Source organism: Megascapheus bottae, chromosome 22 (genome assembly GCF_031878675.1).
Source record: "Megascapheus bottae isolate mThoBot1 chromosome 22, mThoBot2.hap1, whole genome shotgun sequence".
NCBI classification, from domain to species: domain Eukaryota; kingdom Metazoa; phylum Chordata; class Mammalia; order Rodentia; family Geomyidae; genus Megascapheus; species Megascapheus bottae.
Window position 1 is genome coordinate 27916440 of NC_143530.1, and position 7887 is coordinate 27924326.

The window sequence follows — 7887 nt, forward strand, 5'->3', positions numbered from 1 at the left end:
CTTGGGAGGCATAGGCAGGAGAATCGTAGTCTGAGACCAGTCATAGGGGAAGACTTGAGATCTTTTTTTTTTAATTTTTTTTATTGTAATAAGTAAAAGGGTTACATGATATTTGCCAGAGAGAAGGTGCATTAATTCACATACATTGATACCCTTTCACATGTCTTGGTCCCCATTTCCCTACCCCCCCCCACACCCCCCACCCATCTTGGTTTTCCCCCCTTCCCTATCAAATTTCAAATATCCAAATACAAATAAATTCAATATATCAGATAACAAAGTGAGATACTATACCAATATGAGATAACCAAGGGACAGCAAAGGAGATGAGAGACAACATAGTACATTAAGGACAACAATCATTCATTATATGGCTTTTGTTTCAATATCCTGGAGGTCCTTTCAATTAGCTTCACATTATATGGGCTTATGTATCAAGATTTTGCTCTATTGCAGATCTCTGCTAGTAGAGCCCAAGGTTTCTACTGATTATGACGAATGAGGGAAACCATTGAGCCTAAGTTCCTTTGAGTTTGGCTTACTTCACTTAATATGATTTTTTCTAAGTCTTTCCATTTCCTAACAAATGGGGCAATGTCATTCTTTCTGACAGCAGCATAGAAGACTTAAGATCTTATCTGAAAAAAATGAGTCAACGCAAAAAGAGCCAGAGTCATGACTCAGTTGATAAAGAGCTCATCTCGTACACATGAGGCCTTGAGTTCAATTTCTAGTACCATTAAAAAGGTGTTTTCTTTGTTTTTCTTTAAAGAAATTCCATTCCGCTTGCCAAGCTCTTCTACACAAAGAAGTCATTTGGAGTCAGTCTGAATTGACCCTAGAGCTCCCCTCATTCAATTTATCAATTTGTATGAACAAATGCCAAGGAAAAGTGCGACATTCACTGACAGCTTGATAGCAAGTTCAAGGCACAGAGCCCATGTCCTCCTGTGTGGGAAATGGAAAAATCATAAAATGGGTACTGCAGCTCACATAGGTCACTCCAGCTGCCAGCCGGCCCTACTTCTTGAGAAGACATTTAGCCATGATGAGTCTCAGTCTTGCCCTGGAAAAAAAAATCATGATCTGAGCTCAGAGATGTAGAAAGGGTTGCATCTGAGTAAGCAGGACTTTCAGGGCTCTGCAAGCTTAAAGATTCTAGTCACAGACTTCTGAGCCCAAGTGGCCTAGACAACCAGACATCTTTTTCAGTCTTCCTTATTCCTAAGCTTATACCCTCACCTTGGTCTCTCATGCACTGATTTTATTTCTGATTTTTTTTGTCAGTTGTAGGGCTTGAACTCAGGGCTTGAGTACTACCTCTGAACTTTTTTTTGCTCAAGGCTTATGCTCTACCATTTGAGCCATAGCATCACTTCTGATTTCAGAGTGGTTAATTGGAAACAAGAGTCTCAGGGGGACTTTTTTGCCCAGGCTGACTTTGAACCAAGATAATCAAATCTCAGCCTTCTGAATAGCTAGGATTGTACCTGGCTCACATACTGTTAATATCTCTCTCTCTCTCTCTCTCTCTCTCTCTCTCTCTCTCTCTCTCTCTCTCTCTCTGTTTAGAGGAAGCACCAGGCTTAGCAGCTACTGTACTGCAAAGGATTCTCATCCGTAACTAGTGTCATTATGGACAAATTACAGCCACATAATTGGGTGGTGGGGGTCAGGGGTAGAATGAGAGAAAACCTCAAACCTTCAGCCCAGACTCTCTATGACTTTACTGGTCCATTACCATGCTCTTATTTTTAATATTGTAGGTGAATTTCTGTTTTTGTTATATAAGATTCGAAACTTTCTTAATAAGGACCAAGAATCACAACAAATCAAAGAAAATCTGGATAAGTGGGACTGCATTAAACTACAGAGCTTCTGTATGGCAAAGGACATAGCTAGCAAATTAACTAGAATGCCTACAGAGTGGGAGAAGATCTTCACTAAACATACAACAGACAAAGTCCTCATATCTAAAATATATCAACAGCTCAAAAAAATGAATCACTCCAAAACTAATCTCCAAAGAAACAACCATCCCATTAAAAGATGGACCAAAGACTTAAAGAGAGTCTTCTCTGATCTCTTTTGCTGTCCCTTGGTTATCTCATATTGTTACAGTATCTCACTTTGTTATCTGATATATTGGATATATGCGTATTTGGTTATTTGAAATTGGATAGGGAAGGGGAGAAAACAAGATGAGGGGCGGGGGTGGGGGGAGGGAAATGGGGACCAAGACATGAGAAAGGGCATCAATATATGTGAACTAATGCACCCTGTATTTGATGAATATAATGTAACCTTTCTATTAATTACAATAAAAATATATGGAAAGAAAACTCAATAAACTGTAATAACTAAAAAAAAAGAATTTGGACTATAATGCCAAAAGCCAGATGCACTGTTAATGATTAGACCAAAAACTACCTTCCTATCTGTTTTACTTGTCTACGGAAACCAGAATAGTGTTTTCCCCTGAATAGACATTTGATGGTTAGATGTGTGTCCACAGGCATGTAAGAAGTACCACCAATCATAGCACCTACCGGTTTGTGTCTTCAGTCACAAAGGAAACAGAACTAAGACCTCTACACCTCATCTCAGATAAGACAAAAGCCAGTGATAGTTAACATCCAGTCACCCATCAATAGCTGATGCACCCATGTTGCCTGTATCTTGTGTCCCAAAGTCCTAAAGCACCTTTTATTCATTCTTCAATTTGCAAGCCATGTTGTTGCATGACTGTGCTGTCCTCATTAGGCAATGAACTGCTGAAAGTTCACGGCAGGGAGAACATTTTATTATTCTCTGTGTTGCCAGATCTTGGCATAGAATACCCTGAGTAGTTAGGTTGGCGGGGGGTGGGGGGGAAGGGCAGTGGAGGGACTCAACAGATGGACAAAGAAGAATGCTGTTGAGCTTCCTAAGCCAGAAGTACCAGTAATGTCTTCCTCGTTCCTTTCTCTTTTGTCTCATCACCTAAGGGTAGCAGACAGGCACCACTTAATCTATTTTGGTCTTTCTGTCTGCCAACGCATACATTATCCAGCTTTAAAAAAGAGGTAGCTATTTGAAAGACGGCAATGAGATGTTTCTTTTGGATACTTGGAGAGCTAATTATGAGATTTAGAAAAGTAACCATACTCCCTACAGGAATTATGATGCTGCTTATATTTTTTTCCAGAAGACACGAAGTCAATATAATTGACTATCATTCTTAAGCCCCCCTATATTACAGAGGCCCATTTAAGTAAGATAAATGATAATCAAATGCCTAATCAAACTGCTCTGAAAGCTTCTATGGAATTAATAGGTTATAATGTATTCACATCATTTTAAATCCAAGCCCTGATTATTATTTGTTGTGTATTTTCATCATTGGTGAAAAACACAAGCTCACATAAATAGAGTTACCTATAGGTTGTATTCTACCTGACTTAAGTATTACTTGTTCATTTGAATACTTACGTACCGCAACTCAGCAGCAGTGAAACTGGTAGGCAAGGCCTTGGAATTGTTTATTCTAAACACGTTTGTAACAAGGAGGGCACAGGTATAGTAATGTGTACATAAGTATATAAAAGAGAGAAATTTGGGGCCGGGAGTTTGGCCTAGTGGTAGAGTGCTTGCCTAGCATGCACGAAGACCGGGTTTGATTCTTTGGTACCACATACTTAGAAAAAGCCGGAAGTGGTGCTGAGGCTCAAGTGGTAGAGCTCTAGCCTTGAGAAAAATCCAAGGACAGTGCTCAGGCCCTGAGCTTAAACCCAGGACTGGCAAAAAAAAAAATTCAAAATCTATAAGATATAATAAAGGGACATTGTTTAGAAATAGATATACATGAAAAGCTAGTTTGATACACCTGCCTTCATCAGCTTTCTGTCACAGTAAGGAAATATCTGCAATAATCAACTTTTGAGAAGAAAAGGTTTGTTTGGCTCACAGTGTCAGAGATTCTAGTCTATTGATGACTTGGTTTCATTGCTTTGGGGTACATATGGTGAGGGCACATATGGTGGAGCAGATCTGCTCTGGTCACAGCAGCCAGGAAGCAAAGACAGAAAGGAAGGGGTCAAGGTTGGACTGTTCCATCCAAGGCCACACCCCCAATGATTTAACTTCCTCACACTAGTCCCCTCCTCCTAAAGGTTCTACTTAAGAGTACCACATGGTAACTATCAACCCTTCAGCATGTAGTCCTTGGGGAACAATAAAGATGCAAACTGTAAGAGCTCCTATTGCCCCAGGTATTCAGAAAGCTAAAGCAGGAAGAAAACTGAGCCCAGGAGTTTGGGACTATCTTAAGCAAAAAAGAAACCCATCTTAGTAAATCACAAGAGGATGTAGCTCTGAGATCTTGCCTACCGTGCATGAAGCCCTGTGCATAATCACTGATACTGAAAAAGAATTAAAAGGTATATAAATGCATACACATGGTTCAAAACTGTAGACAAGCTGGATGTCAGTAGTTTGTGCCTGTAATCCTAGCTACTTAGAAGGCTGAGATCTGATGATCCCAATTTGAAGCCAGCCTAGGCAGGAAAGCCTGTAAGACTCTTATCTTCAATTAACCACCAAAAATCCAAAAGTAGAGCAGTGGCTCAAATGGTAGAGCATTAGCCTTGAGAAGAAAGAAAGAAAGAAAGAAAGAAAGAAAGAAAGAAAGAAAGAAAGAAAGAAAGAAAGAAAACTCAAGGACAATGCCCAAGCCTTGAATTCAAGCCCCAGGACCAGCACTTAACAAACAAACAAGAACAACAAAAAGTGTGGGGGGGAGTAAAAAAAATTCCACTTAAAAATCTACACATGGAAAAGTCATTCCCATGGTATTCACAAATGGACATATTCAAATGAAGGCCCCCCTGCAAGTAATAAATTTTAATTTTAAAGATGGAAGAAAAAAGAGTGGGGGAAAAGTATCTTTCTCTTGCTTCATATTTAGCAGTTTCCCTAGTATCCCTTTGTGTATATGTAATATCATCTTATTTTCTCCATAAAGAAAGATTGTAAAGAAAGAATGGTAATGGCAGGCTATATTTGTCGTATACTTAGGATGCATTCTAAGCTTTAATTTACTCTACAAATCAATTCTAAGAGGTATTGCAATGATCTCCATGATAAGAGGCAGAAAGCAAGGTAAGTATGGTCTTATTTACATGACTGTGAAGGCAGAATATGAACCAGGCAGAGCTGGCACCCTGTTCTCCACTCCCTTGCCTCTCAGACAAAGGGAAGTCCACAAAGGTTCTATTGTTTCCAAGTGTGCAGAGCAGTCTCCCTGTTAGTTTCCTACACTGAAAACATTAGGGATCAAATTAACTAATGCTCCCCAAGTGCTAGAGAAGAGGCCAGACAGGTCATGGAATGTGCAAACAAGAAAAGAAAATCACAGCCTGAAGATGTTCTAAAGGCTGACAGAGACTTATGCATTGCATTGGCATGGCTAGGATATGGGAGAACGGCAGCTCCACCTGCACAGTCCTGTGGTCTACTCCAAAATGAAATTCAAGCCATCTAAGAGGGCATGCTCGGGCCATCAAGGTGTGCGGACTCAGCAGCCATGGTATACCTAGGGCGTGCTCTCACATGAAGTGTTGGAAGAATACGTATCCAGAATAAGAGGTCCATCACTTTGCTGATCTACCTTCTTGTGCTGTTCTAATACTTAAGACTAGGTTTCAAGAAAAGTTTTAGCTGGGTATTGGTGGCTCATACCTGGAATCCTAGCTACTTAAGAGACTGAGATCTCTATTCTCACTGGAGGAAGAATTCATTGCTAAAATATACTATGGATCCATTCCCCATCTGACTGGAGCTAGGGCTCTTGTCTAGTATAGATGCAAGGCATTGCATTCCATCCCCAACACTGAAAATGAATGAACAAAAACTTGCTGACAATTACTATGGGCAGATGCTGGGCTACAATGGTGAGGATAAAGACTGAAGAGTCCAAGATCCAGGAGAGACACATCTGTGATGTGGTAACACTCAGGATACATGTACAGTGGAGACAAGAGGGCCACCATGCTTGTAAGAAACAAACTCTGTTCACATGCTTCCTGGGGATTATGGTATAATAATGATGTCCTAACACCTGACCAGTATGATGCTGGTAGTCCCAGAAAGCCCTTTTGGACCACATCTGAGTTTATGTTCATAAGATAAGCTGACCCCTAGGTAGTTTCACAATGGCACTGGAGGCCATTGTGATTAGGGCTGGAACTTTCAGCCCCACCCTGACCTAGAGAATTGTAGGAAGGGGGGTAGCTGGAGTTCATCAGCAATAACCAACAATTCAACCAATCAAATCATGCCCACAGAATAAAGAGACCTTCTACAGAGACTGACTAGTGAGCTAGAGGAACTTCTTGCAGATGCTCCCCAGAGGTCATGTGCCCTGTCTCCATAGAGACAGCATGGAAACTTAGGACCTCTACAGACCTTCCCTGGCATGGATCTGGAATTAGAAGTGCAGGGCTGTCCTGAGTGCTTTGAGTCCCCCTAAAAATCCTCTGGAACTACATTCCAGTGGAGTAATAGTAACCCTGCATTTGTAACATGTTGGATGGAGGTGTGGGTCCTTGGGGAGGGGGCTGAAATGTGTGGAGGGCATCTGAAGTAGGGGAAGTCTTATGGGACAGAGCCTCCTTACCTGTGGATCTATGCCACCTTTGAATAATTGAATTGAAGTGCAGGTTTCAAGGTAGCAGAGAGACATGTTCCTGGATGGAAATGGGGAGGCTAAGATATCCAAAGGCTGGTAACAGTGGAGGCTGTTACTATCCCCAGAGTTAGAAAGACAAGGGAAAGGAATAGAAACAACCAGATAGAACTGGGGATGGGAGGGAGATCTACTGGAGCTTTTGTTTTGTGTGGAGCAGGAGCCACATCCAGGGCTGAGTGGTAAGGAGAGATGGCTCGTATTTGGTGCTGTGTAGGATGGAAATCCAACATGACTGGGACTTGGACTTCCATGTCCATGGTTTAGTGGACACGAGTTTACAGTATCTCATATTCTACAAATACGTATGGGCTTCATCTGTCCAGCCTAGATGGAAGCCTAGGTTTAGAGGCACAGTGAGGACAGGAAGACTGACCTAGGATTTAGGGACAGGGATGTGCTGTAGAGAACAATAAATAATCCATGAGACTTAGGCTGATTTGGTGGAAAGTGTAGGCCACACCATCCAGGCAAGACAGGACAGAAATGAAGCCCATAGAAAAGGAGGATGCAAGGAAAAGGGTGTGCATAAACTTGAAAATCCCAGTAAAAGTAGAGACAAATATAGCAGAGTGACTGACTAGATGATCCCAAAGAAACTGAGTCAAAGACAAGATAGTCTCAACACTGGTGTTTTTTTGATAACAATGAGGTTAGGATATTGCTATAAAGTGAATCACAACACCCTCTCCATCCCCTCCTCTATAGAATGCATGTGCAGCAGCCATAACATCCAATGGCTTTTTATGAGAAATGGGAATGTTGCTCTAATAGGATGCGACTCAAGCCTTATATGAAGAGGGCGTTCCCTCTAACTGTCCCTCTCCCACTTCCTCCTGTCTACCCTGTGAGAAGATAGCCATCTGCAAACCAGGAAAGGGCCCTCACCAGAGCCCAGCCTCACTGGCACCTGGGGCTTGGACTCTGGCCTACAGAACTTTGCAAAACAACTCCTACCCTCCCTTTTTTCCTTCCTTCCTGACTGCCTGCTGCCTTTCTTTCTTTCCTTCCTTCCTTTCTTTCCTCCTTCCTTCTTTTCTTTCTTTCTTTCTTTCTTTCTTTCTTTCTTACTTTCTTTTATTCTTCCTTCCTTTCTTTTTCCTTTTCTTCTTTCCTTTAGACAAAATCTTTCTCCATCCTGGCATGGAACTTGTAATTCTTCC